Genomic DNA, 14,324 nt, shown 5'->3' with positions numbered 1-14,324 from the left:
AGATTAAACTATTTGGTTAAATTTATTCTCTAGTCTAGAACAAAAAAGTAAATGATTTGATCAAGACTAAATATTTTGATTCAGATCAGAAGAAAAGGTTGTGGCATAAAAACAAACTGCACATAGACCTTTATTATTACAAATGAAATTTTTATCCTAGAGTGTCACTTTAAACAAGCACACTTATTCAAATTTTTTTTTACTTTCTTTTGATGCAGTTCAAATTCGTCTCTTTTTATTTTTCTATTTTTTCATATTTCATTTTTTTCTTTATTTTTTTATACCCTCTTTTATAAAATAACAATTGACTTATCAAAAATAAAGTAGGTTACATCACAAACTAAAAATACTAATCATGTTATTGAAATCCCACATTCAACTGAGTGTCCTGAGCTTCTAGTGATATTCTCCCTAATTTTCCAACATCTTTGAAGGAAGGAAAATGATTGTCCGTAGTTCTATCATATCAATACTCACTCTCACTAAGAGGTATAGGACCATGAATGTCCTTTGATGTTGTTGTCTCATGACTCCCTCTTGCTGAGAGAGACAGACATGTCCTAAGACAATCTGCTTGATAATACTAGATCCCTACTACTCTCTTCCTATATTGCTACTAGATCTCAAGGTTCCTTGACCTGTCATCGTGCTTTCACCTGCGCCTGACCAACTAATCCTGCGAGTTGGAGCCATACCACTTGTGTGAGAGAAAAAATGAGATGCTACGAATGAATTCGAATTTATTTGTATCTTAATACCATGTTAATAAATCATTCGTTCAATTGTTATATGAAAAGAGCACGTGGAATATAAAACGCAGACGGGTTCAAATGATATGCCATATGCCAAACGTCAATTACAATAATATTTATCATATGGTTACACTCGACATAACCTCCGCCTACTTGTCGATGAGACCAACCTCGGGATTGGATGTTGATATGATTGAATGTCGATATGATTGTATTACATATATGGAATGTGTTGGTTACGGAAGGTGCATCGAAGTTTTATATACATATTTTTGTTAAAGAAAAGTACCATTTTAATATGTTGTTAGAACGAATAAGTCGTAACCCCGTGAGTTCGACCCTAGGTCTGCCAACCCAAACAACTATTTATATAAAATAAAGTTCCATTGCAACACAAGAATTTTTGATTATATTCTAAGCCTTTCTAATTTCTTACCATGACTGTTACTGTTTATGTGATAAGTCTTAGATTTTTTTTTGCCCTTTCGGAGAATTTTCAAATGAGAGTTTTTGTGAATGGTTTTTTAGTCTTTTGAGAAGCTGCAAAGTAAGGAGCCAGATTTGGAGATTGAGGATTTAATCTAATTTGAGTCATTTTGCATCATAATTGAAGAGGCTACTCCATTGGAAGAAGAACTAGAAACATAGCTAAAATTGGATGAAATTTTTTATCAATCTCATTTGTGTCTTTTTATATTCTCTGTAGTTGTTTATTTATGTTATCGTATTTTATTAAGATTTCTGTCAAACTTGGTACTTTGCATTCAATTTAAGCCCAATAAATCATAGGCTTGCATTAAAAGATCATGATCAAGTTTTCTATTAGAGCATGATGATCTATTTTGATTTGGTTTTTTGAGTGTCAATAATCACTAGGTCTAAGCTTTAAAATGGATAAGGTGAACTTGAAGCTTATAATCCTAAAATTTGGTTCGAGCAGCTTCACTCAAAGAGGAGGGATGTCTTCACCAAGATAAGAGAATCATTTTAGCTCTAGGGTGGATTTTCTCGAGGCGTTCGCTTTCTTGCAGTCAAAGGTGGAAGAGCTATATAAAGAAAAAGAGCTTTGGAAAAAGAGAAGTTATAAGTCAAGTAAAGAATGAGGGTGATCAACACCCTCTTCATCCTCCTCATCCTTCTTTGATATCTTTTTCTCCTCCTTATTCCTTACTTCCTTCTTCTTCATTGCCACCACCATCTTATCATAAGAAGATTTCTTCGAGTAAGCCATTGCTGAAGTTGGATGTTAAGTTCGACTTACCACTATATAATGGTGAGATTAATGTAGAATTATTGGATAGTTGGATTTGACATATAGAATTTTATTCTCATATTCAACATATTGATGAAGAAGAGGTAAAGATTCAGTTGGCCTCTCTTCGACTTGAATGCACAATGTTGGTTTGGTGGGAAACTAAACTTTGGGAAGGTCTCAAAAATAATGGTAAGCTCCTTTCTTCTTGATCAGAATTCACTTATGCATTAAAGAATCAGTTTTATCCATTATCTTATACTCAGAAATAAATTATCGAATGGAAAAAATATAAGACAAGTAAAAGGATAAAGTGTGCAAAGTTCTACCCAAGAATTTAGGAAGAAAGCATTGCCATTAAATATTCCATTAGGTTCCCCATAGACGCTTTTGAAATATATTGGTGCATTGGATAGTTATTTTCACCTTAATTTTTCTACGTTTAATCCCACTAATTTGGATGAAGTGTGTGTCCAAGATACTCATCTTGGGTGATTTCGTGAAGAAACGACCATCCAAGTTCGTTGAAGGAAAATCTAAAGGAAATAAGAAAAAAAAATTGTCACAGTAAAGAAAGAAGAGGCAAAGCCAACATGCTCGCATTGTAAGAATGAAGGGCATGATGATGCTCACTATTGGAAGTTGCATCCTGATCAATTACCTAAAGAGGTTTGGAGGTAAAGGAAAGAAAAAGACTATTGTGACAACACAATGAGATTTGGGATTTGATTCAGGGGATGAAAATTAGGTCATTTTTATTGGAGTACAAGGTAAAGAATTTGCTCATGGTAGTTCTAGTTCTTCTATTGTGTCTCCTAGTATTGAAAGAAAAATAAGTGAGTTTTTTCATGTAAGGGTGATTATTAAGAATACGAAAGTAGGTACTCTTTTTTATACTAGTTCCCAAGTTAATTTTATTTCTGAGGAAATTGTCAAGAAGTTGGAATTAGAAATGATGCCTCACAAGAAACCTTATCCTATCTATTAGGTTTGTGATACTATAAAGTTGCAAGTGACAAAGAAATTTAAACTTGGATTTTCTATACTTTCCAAATTTATTGATGAGGTTGAGTTAGATGTGGTTCCCCTTGATATTTGCATATTTGTTTTGGAAAGTCCTTATTTGTATGACAAGAAATTCGTATTCTTCATCCAGGAGAACAAATATCACCTCACCAAGATGGGGTTGAGTATATTGTAAGAGCACATAGTATGAAGACTAATTTATCACTTGTTAGTGCATGGAAAATAAAGAGGCTCATTTTAATGTTGGCAAGAATTTTGTACTTCTAGCTGTGAAAGAAAAGGATATTGGATAATCTGATCCTTTTAAGGGTTGTGATTCGTCTCATAAGGATAAATTGGTTAAAATTATTTCTAACTATGATGAGATTTTTCAAGAACTTGAAGGATTTCCTCCTAAGAGGGAGATACACCATGAATTACAGTTGCAAGAAGGTTCCCCTAGTCATAATATTGGAATGTAAAAGATGTTTGTGATTGAAAGTGTAGAAAATAAGAAACAAGTTCAAGAGTTACATGAGAAGGGAGTCACCAGGCTTAGTACCTCTCCATGTGTATCTGCTATTATAATGGTGTTGTAATATGTAACTAGGTTTGGTCTTCATAAATGTATTTGAGATGTACTTATCCAAGGAACGAAGAAAAAAAATAATTATTATTATTATTGCTTATTAAACAATGGGTTTAATACTTGTGTCTTCATGTTTTAGGTCAAAGTCCTGATAGAGGACTTCTAGGATTTATTCTTAGTCATTAGAATCATTGTACATTAAAAGAGACCCTTCTTGGGTTTTTGAATCATGTAAAAATAATTATTTTTGAGTCAAAAATGAATTTAGTCTCCTCCACACCAAGTCAGACTCAAGAAGAGTAATGTTACCTCCCTAGAAGGCTATATATACAAATAAATTCGAATTCATTTGCAGCATCTCATTTTTTCTCTCACACATAGTTCAATATCCTGAAGTTGGAAGCTGGGAAATGTGAAGTTGAGAAAGGGCTAGAAGAAGAGTTGGAAAGTAGTGTAAGTTTCTGGAGGAAGGTAGAAAACCTCAAGATCAAATTTTTGGGACAAATCTCACTCACTTATAAGGTGTATCAGGGGAGATCAAAGTTTTTCTATTTTGGTCAAAGTTATTGCTGCTACTACTATTGGTTTGAAGATGTTGTTGATGTTGCTAGGCTGAAGTTTATTTTGAAGGGTTATCATCTGCAAGAAGGATTGAGGGCTAACTTTGTGTGGAGGAAGTATTTTTCTGGGTCTAGAGTCTTCAATTATCTCAAGAAAATATTGAAGGAAGAATTGTTGACTGGTTTTTCCCTAGTTCTCCGCCTACATCTATTTTCCTTGTGTTATTGTTTAGGTAATTTCTTGATGAATTAAAATATATAAGAAGAACATAAAGATAAAAGAATCACAAGTAATTATCTATATAAGAAAATCTTTATTCCTTTCTAATTTTCTAACATGGTATCAAAGCTAAGGTGGACAAAAAAGGTAGTTTTGAGTATCTACTGGAACGAATCTAAAATATTGATCAAGGGATCATATAAGGAGCTCTTGGAAGAGTAGAAGATCACTACCTTCAAGGAAAATATCTAAAATAATAAATAATGAGAACAAATGGGAAGGACCATCAAACTACATTTCTTGGAAGAATAGAATTGACCTCATTCTTGAAAAGAACAAGGTCTTGGATTTGGTCAAAGAAAAGGTGAAGAAACCTAGCGAAGAATCTAGTGATGTAGATAAGGTGAAGTATAGAGAACTGGAGATATTGGATATGACACTGGTGGTAGAAAGCATAAAAGACAATCTTTTCCGATACATTTCCAATATAGACCATGCTCAAGAAATGTATGAAGCACAATCAAAATTATTTATTATCAAGAACATCAGTTAAGTAGCAAGTTTGATGAATGAGTTAAGGACAAAAAATATGACCAAGGATGATATTGTGGCTTCCTTGTTTGTGAGTATATATAGAATTAGAGATGACATTCAAGCCATAGATGAAATTATACCAGAAAAGGAGCTAGTAATCACTCCACTATTGAGATTACCACATACATAGAGTTCTTTTGCTTCAAGTCTCAATGGTATGAAAGAAGCTCATACCTTTGAAAAATTATGGAATTCTTGCACCCAAGAATAAATGATAATATCATTAGTATCCAACAACAAATAACTAAAGGTTTCAAATGCATACTTCACTTCTCACAAGAAAGGACACTCGAAGAACTCAAGAGGGCCAAGAAAGAAAGTTGATATGTTCAAGATAGAACCATACCAATGCCACAAGATGGGTCACTATAGAAGTGACCATGTTGATAATCTAATGAAAAAGAAAAGAAGCAGATACCAAGCCAATGTTGGTAAATAAGTATCTTCAAAGAAGACTAGACCCAAAGAACTGGATATAAGGGACTTAGACTACTAAGTCCTTTAATCTAATCTCTAGTTATTTTATTTTTTATTTTTAGTATTTTTAGGTTTAACAAATTTTGTAAAAAAAAAATTATTTGGTCTTCATTTCATAAGTATCCCTCAAGCTTGGAGGTAGCCCTCACCAACCTCCAAATATAAGTATCCTATTACCATTTTCATTTTTAGTTTTTTTCACTTATCCAATTTTGTTTGCATTAAATACTAATCACATTTCTACTCTTATTTTCCTTGTTTAGTTGTTGAAGACTCAAGGAAGAAGGCCTCACAGTACAAAGCATGGGAATTACATGGTTTGTTAAGAAATGATAAGGTATGTTTTGAACTGCAATTTTTTGCTCTCTTCATGATATTCATTCTTGATAAAATATTAATAACATCATTGTGTCTAGATTTCTTGAATCTTAAAGATTCTTGATTGGGTGATTCATAATTAGATAAATATACCCTCCTTATACCTTTTACTCTTGTAGAAGACTAGAAAGTTTATTTGTGAAAAACCATAACTTAAGGGTATGTCAATTATAATGTGTGGAACCTTAGCCAACTTGGGATTTTGGTATGGGTATGGAAACCCTAACTTGTTAGGTTTGAATGATAATGTCTGAAATCCCAAATCTTTGAAGTATTGATATTTTAGGGTTTGTTATGTTTTGCATTGAAACCCTAGATCATTAGGGTTTAGTAGGGTGTAGAAGAAAGACCCTTATAATATCTTAGAAATGAAATCATTGACATGTGTGTGTTTGTCTGATCAAACCCTAGCTTGATCAAGTTTTCTATGTCTCTAACATTCATTGATATGTATCTATTTTGTTTGGATAACACATGTTATGATATGCTTGTGCATAACGATGAAATCCTATATGTATTTGTTGACGTAATTGTTGATGGTCATGAGTCCTAGGGTTTTGAACTAAGTCCTAGTCGAAGTTTGATTCTTTAGGATGATGGTATTTTTGAAATCTAGGGTTTTTCACTAAATCCTAATAGGAAGCCTACATATCAATTTTGAAAGTTGTTAGATACATTGTAAATTGTTTCTAGGGTTTGTTATATGATATAGTAAGGTGTGTCAGACTCTTGAAGAAACATTCAAACGTTATATGTAATGAAGGTTGTTGTGAAATGATCAAAGCCTTGATGAAATAGTCTAGGGTTTATGAAAAAAATCCTAGCAAGAAGTTGAAGCGTATGTGGCTCTTGTTTGTAACCAAGTGTAAGTAGTTGATGTCTAAAGATGAATTCTTCCATATGGTTAACTTCATGCTTCTATAGATTTGGTTATACTTTCTATCTAAGTTGTGCATGTACATAATCTTCAAGGTGGTGAATATTTTCGTAAAGTAAAGTTGACGTGATTAATGATGGTCATCATGAATTTGATAAGAAGGATTGAAGCCATGAAATATTCTTTGATGTCGTAGAAAATAAGTTGAGCCCCATAAGCTAAGAGGGAGCTTGAATGAAAGACATCTCCCTAACTTAAGAGGGAGTGAGATAAAAGGAATCTCCCTAGTTGAGAGGGAGGTCATATCATAATCATGATGGACACTGAAACTAGAGAATGTATTTTGAAGGGATTTTTAGTTAAGAAAACTAGGATCTATTTGTAGAATATGTTGTTGAATGATAAATAGGAAACGAAGTTGTATGGTTGAGGAATCTTCTATCAATATTCATTTGGAAATATCTAAGTCCTACTGTGAAAAGTTAAGAAGCAACATCAAGTTGTTTGGAAGACCCCAAAAGTTTGTATCTATTTATACCCTAGACATTTGTTCCTATATACCCACATAGATGAAATTAAATCCCTAAGTCTCAGTTTAAAGGATTCAAACAAGCAAAGAATGTTTGTCCTTGATTGGGATGTTTTTTTCAGGAAGAAACCCAACCATGAAAGCTACTCTCAATTCATATCCTCTGTGGAGTACTGAAGAAGGTATGTTTTTATAGATTATTTTGTCATCTTTTCTTTAAAAATCATAACCCCTTTGCATCATGAATTAGGTATTTAATAAGAAATTATGGCAAAATCTATGGGATTCGTATGTAACGCAAAACAACTAATAATTGCCATTTTCTTATGCAGAAAAATGGAAAAATGAAGGATTTCCGTCCCAAAGAAAAAGACAGGGCAAAGTTAACTGCTGTCCCTTTGGCAGGGAACCACATGCAAACAAGACAATCCAAATTGAAGCGTATCAGCCAAGGAAAGGAAGAGGAGATATCGAATCGGCACAAGAGAACAAATGGATAACTGGGAATTAACAGTTTGGCGGATCCTGAGGCATCGCTATTTTAACTATTTTTGCATCATTGATATCTCTGCTCGGCTGTTATAAAAAGGGGCAGCACTGCTACCTCGGGGGGACGATCTGCTATTACTTTCTATGTAGCTTTCCTTTGTATTTAAAACATTGATCATCGACTCTCGTTGATAAGTGATCCACTATAACTTTGCTTTGATGCTTTAATATAAATCTGGTTGTTGTTTCATCTTTGATCCTGGAATAATCTCAAGCAGTGTCCCTGGAGGCTAAGGGCCCAACCCTGGTGGAACACTTGCTCCTATACCATTATCTTTAATTCATGTGTGGTTTTCATTATTAGCTTTGTTCGGTAATCTGATGTGTTTTGTTATTTTACATCATGGTTTTGTTATATTTGACTTATGTTCGATTAAGTAATATCGTTCTCTGTGACAGGAATGTTGTGTTGTTCATTCTGACTTTGTAACGCATTGTTGTTCCTTTAATCATTCATATAATACTATTGTTCCTTACAAAATGCTATTGTTGTTCAATTACAGAGTAACCGGGCTATAACATTCATAAGCTCGTATTACTGTATTCATCTATGGTTTATACTTAATCGTGATTGTTGTTCAACTGAAATTGTTATTCCATTATGAATCACAATCGTTATTCTTCGTAACTAAGATTGATATTTGTGGTATCGAAGTCAGATTACTATTTCTCTCAATATCAAGGCGTGTTGTGTGTGTTATTTACTTTTGTTTACTGTACATTTACATTTGGCTCTAAGTGTTGTTCTATATTTCATCGCTAATCAGTTGCCATTCTATTTACGTTTGATGTCCGATTTATTCTTAGAGTAAAGATTGCTATCTGATTTCTGTAGGATATGATTGCTGCCTTTATTTCCTCAAAATAAGGTTTCGCTGTTTACAAGACTTAGTTTCTGTTCCATTTCCTAGTTGTTGTTCCATTTATAGTTGTTGTTCCATTTCCTAATATTTGCGTTGTCTTTGCTTCGAACGATATGAGACTATAGTAAGCATTGACATTTGTTGTCTAGTTCCTATGTTGATGGTCCGTTCCTTGATTATCTTTAGTTACATCAGTTTACAGAGGGATGAGTTACCGTTACTGTACCCTTGACTGATAATTTGATTTAGTTTTCTGAATGCATGATTTAAGTCATTAAGTTCTTTGTTGTAAGAGGATCCTATTTTAAGCATCCGTTTACTCTTGTATTTTGAGCACTATACTACTAGAATTACTCTAACAAATGGCCACCTCAAACTGAGTACACTCTTTGAGATAACAAATTGTTCCTGGATTGATAAGTTAATTTGAGGTAAATAGAGGTGAAAAAGACCCTTTTTATGGCTCAACATCCTCTTATATGGATATTGCATATAAAATCATGCATAATGTCTCCCCATCAAGAATCTTACCCTAGTAGAAAGAGATCCTCCAGCTCAGTAAGGACACCAGAGTGGGTGATTGGTATTTGTTTGAGAATTACACTCAAATTAGGGTTTATGGGTGTGAACTTCCTCCTTATTGCCTACCTTTGTTCATGACAATGAGAATATTTTCCCTAGAGTTTATCATAAAGAGCCTACATGTGGATCAAATCCACTTTGTCCCTACTAAGAAAGGTTATATGTTAAAATTGGGAAAGCATATAAGCCCCATCATTGTCAATACGAGGCAAGTATTTTAGCTAGCTGAGAATCTATTGAAAAAAATGAATTTTGAAATGGGGGATATTTCACAATATGATCCCCATGGTGTCATTGCAAAGAACGAAAAGGCATTAAATCTTCAACTTATGATCATGAATATAGGAAATAAATTGAGTGGAAAGCTAACATTGATTCATGACCATTAACACAAAAATGCAGATTGAGACCCCCAACACTAAAGCAAAAGATGAAGAAAAGGATTGTAGATGAGATCAAGGATGTGTAAATGGAATACATTCACACTAGCAAAAGGCCAAAAACCCAAGAAGCATGTTATCCTCCTATTGCAATAGGTTTCATATTTCATGATTGACTATTTTACATGCCAAATATGTCATCTTTTCATGCTGCAAGGTTCCATATTTCCAAGAAGTTCCATTTTGAAGAATCATACCATTTTTGAAGAGTTTTACAGTTAAGGGAAAGCCAAACAGCTTAATCTTGGCTCCCCTAGGTTTAAATTGCTTGTTTTAGAAGATAGAGAATGAATATCTGTCCAAACAGCTTAAGCTTGGCAGATGAGTAGCTAGGTAGATAAATGAAGGAGCTCAACTGCTTAATCTGGGCCCTTGGAAGAGATAAGGGTACATTTAGATAGGAGGGCAGTCAAAAGAAAAGAAGACAATCAGGATCTGCAAGTCTAAGTGCACCCATTCAGAAGGATGAAAAATGTTAGGTGTATTAGGCTGGGTAGGCAGTTTTGTGGTTGTAGAATGAGGATTTGTGATCAATTTTATATTTCAATGTGTTTATCTACTTCAGATCACAAGTACAAGGCAATTTTCCTTTGGAACAGCTCAAACGAGGCATGACTAACTTCCCCTTCTTCCTTTTCCCAAATCATTCACTAATTTCCCCTATAAGATGTTAAGATCTACTTGATATCTTTAAAATTCACCATATTCCATAAATATTGCCTAAGTAAAGGTTCACTTTGCTTAAGGATGCTTATATTTCTTCTACAAGTCCTATTTCCCCTTTAAAGCCTAAAGATTTCTATCCTTAGTGTTTTTTTTATCAAAATTCATATTAACTTCTAATTCTATTTATATAGCTCCCTAATCTATGTTCCTATCCCTATTGCTACAAAAAGCTATATAAAATTCCAAAAATAATACATATTCCCATCCCCTGGCACTATAGCCCTATAACATCAGTCTGGGGAAATGATAAGTTCATTTGGGGCTTGGAATTAGCCTTTCCGCGTTCAAACCTGGAATTAATTTAGCATTTGGTTAAATTAATAACCATTTCCCTTCCCTTTCCTTACCCATAAACCTTAATGTTTTACCCCGCGCACTCACATTTTCGGGTTTTTGTTTAAATATTTGATTAAACAGTTAAGCTCTACCCCCGGTGCACATACCATAACCCACAAACCCAAAGTTTTTGAACCCCCGCCACATAAATAAATAATATAATATTTAGCGGGCCCCGTACATTAACAGGCCGCCAGCTCCGCGCTCCGTCCACCGTCGGATCGGGCCCTCCCCATCCAACGGCTCTCAGCGATTTTGGAGCCGCCCCGACGTCCGACGGTTAGCCTCCGATAGGCTAGCAGTTTCTTCACCGTACAAAAGACGCGTGTCTCCACGCGATTGCATCAGAGCCGCTCTGACAAATACCGCCCCCGTACAGAAGGCAGTTCGATAAAACCACAAACCGCCTTCTGTCTCTCTACCCCTGACGACAGCACTTCGTCACCTCTGTGTCAACCCCCCACTACTACGTGTCACTGCCACCGCTTCTGTCTCCGTCCCTACTCCGCCACTATGTCCTGTGCCATGTCGTCTCACTGACGTCACCCTGCCACGTCACCCTACTGTACCTGGGACCCGCTGATGACGTCATCACAAAAAATGCGCAAAGGGCGAAAATCGCGTCAAAGAATGCCAGAAACAGAGGCAGTTTTCGATGCGCGATTAGCACTAATCACACATCGCTAAGAAAAATTGCTCAAAATGGATCGCTTCTTATTGCTCGGCTACCTGCAGAACCCAAAAAATGCAAATTAAAAGCCAACCTCACCCCAGCACAGTTATCAGGTTGCATTCCTCCACCATTATTTGACAGGATTTCATCATGTATGTTCATATTCAATCGGCCAACACCGATAGCATTCTAGAGGCCACGAAAAGCATTTGCAGCAGTTATTTTTGCCTTGAAAGGGCGGAAAAGGGGTGATTTGACAGTTCAAGCATATCAAGGGAGAGATAGTGGCCCGATTCAAGTGTTAAAGAGTATCAGAGGAAAGATAAAGCCCAAATTCAATTAAAGAGTATCAGTGAAGCGGCAAAGAGTATCATATCGGCAATACCAAAGCAAGTGAACATTAAAGGCCCCTAAGCAAAGTCAAAGAAAGCGATGAAGCCATTTAAGGCTCTCAGATCACAGTTAATGCACATCAAAGCCACTCAAGAGCAGGGGATCAAAGCCCAAAGCACAGTTATGGCTAAATGAACAGCACAGAGCCATAAGGATAGATTTCAACTCATTTTTGAGGTGGCTGCCCCAGCGCAGCACTTAGATAAATATTTTATGCATTTACTTCAAGATAAGATAGATTAAAGCACTCATTTCCCTCAGATCTGTTTAAGATCTGCTGTAATAGATATTTTTGGATATTTTCCCTATATAAACCACCCCGATTCATTGTTTAAAGGGTTGGTTGGTTGATAATCCTCATTCTAGACTTGGGCTGTATACTTTGAGAGCTCTATAATAAAAGACCGCTGGAATGCTTTGGATGAAGAACTGTCTGTTGTGTTAATTAATGGCCAAAGAGTAACTGTGGAATTCTTGTGCTACTACATGGCTCAATAAGTGTTTTCTTACCTCTGTTTATAGTTTATATATGTTTACACCACCATTGTGTTACCATCTAAATAGCAAGAAAGAAGAATAGCTTAGGCTTTGCTTGACTGCACGATATGCTCAATTCTTGTTATTTCTATATGTTTTCTTCAGAAATGGTTATGAATATGCATACTTAAATGATCATGTTTACCCTGTTTCTTTCACATATGACTGATATTTAGGAATTCTTGACTGCTCCCAGACAAACTTTCATTCACCTTCCCTCTCTATTAGCTGATGAAAGATTCTTAGTTGCCTTTCACCTCTGACCTTCATTCCATCTTTATTCCAACCTGATATTGTTCTATGTGTAGCTATCCTGCTCCGTATTCCTCTTGTGACCAAGAAAACGCAACAGCAAGCCCTAATCCATGACTCCATGCCCAATGGTTTTAACTTCTCACACTATGCATCCCAACTCTACTTAAAAACATCATCCTTCCCACCAAAATCAAAACAAAACCCATGTACACCATAACTAGCCTAAAATCAACCCAAAACAAAGCTAAATTTTAAAGAGAGAGCCCTCTCTGACTGTAGGTAGGCTAGGACCTGCAGCCCAAAGATTGGTTTGTGGTTACCTTAGCCGTATCCCTTAAGGTGCCAAGGGACAACCTGAGTGATAACATCATTGGCGACTCCACTGGGGAACTTATTCAGAAAATTCCAAAACAAGTTAGAAGCTGGCTCCCAAGAGGAAAACACATAATACTAGGTCAAATCCAGACCCAAATCCGCAAGCTGTTTTTGAAAATCCCAATTTAATCTCTAGAAACCTTAGCAAACAAAAACAAGAAGAACTTGTTGATTCTAGTCTTGAAACAGTTCAACCAAGCTATTTTCCAACCCCTATTAAAGTTTTGTTTCGTTCAACCCCTACTTCCCCTTGTTCGTCATCCACCTCTCCAAGCACCTTTTCCACACCTCCATTCACTGCACATACTACCACCATTGTTATTACAGTTGTTCTAGTCATTCCACTTATCCCTGTAAATATGGCCAACAGATATGCACCTTTACATTTACCTGCAAATCCAGGGGCTATGCCTCAGGATTATCAAACCAAAATCACATATTTTGAAGGTACTAGTTCTGGCACAGCCCTGCAACATACCAAGAAAATGCATGACTATTTTGAGAGTTATGAAATAGATGATGATAGTGTAAGAATGAAGATTTTTGTCCAAAGTTTAACAGGATATGTAAGGCCCTGGTTTAGAGCTCTTCCTGCAAATTCCGTAGCTGACCCAGAGGCCCTTTACCAAACATTTCTTAACATATGGGAAAAGAAGAAGGACCCTTTACACATATTATCCGAGTATGCCACTATCAAAAGAGGCCCTCAAGAAGCTGTCTTAGACTATTGTTCCAGGTTTAACAATGTTTACAACGCTATCCCACAAAACCTTAGACCTCCACCTGATTTTGCTTTATACAAATTTCCAGATGGATTTGATTCAGACATGGCTTATCAGTTAAGGGAAAGAGCCCCTCAAACCTTAGCAGACATGCAGAATGTAGCTGTTAGTGTGGAGGCAAATCTGATTTCCAAGCGAAATAGAGCAAGAGCTGAGAGAAGAACCACTTTTAAAGATGAACCTTCAGCCTTTGAGCAAAAATTGGACACAATCATCAAAGGTATGGACAGCTTTGAAAATAGAATGGGAACTATTGAAAGAAAAGCCTCATGGGAAGGACAGCAAAACAATCCTATCAGAAATCCAAACTTTAGAAAAAATCAGAACCCAAACGTTGGAAGGGCAAGTCCTGACCATGATATAAGACCTCCTTTTCATGAAAACTATGTTGAAGCATCCACATCTAGTGAGCAAATAGAGGACACTCACATAAACTTGATGGGTTTGAAGAGTGAACAACAAGTATTTCTAACCCAAGAAGACCAAGATGACCATGATATAAGTCAATTTCAGACCAATTCTGGAGAGTCATTTGACTTCAAACAAGGCTATGATTCAACTATCTACGAAGTCCATAAAC

Source organism: Pinus tabuliformis, chromosome 3_2 (assembly GCF_031772625.1).
Source record: "Pinus tabuliformis cultivar Carrire ecotype Pingquan chromosome 3_2, CPIR1, whole genome shotgun sequence".
Classification (NCBI taxonomy): Eukaryota; Viridiplantae; Streptophyta; class Pinopsida; order Pinales; family Pinaceae; genus Pinus; species Pinus tabuliformis.
This window is presented reverse-complemented; position numbering follows the sequence as displayed.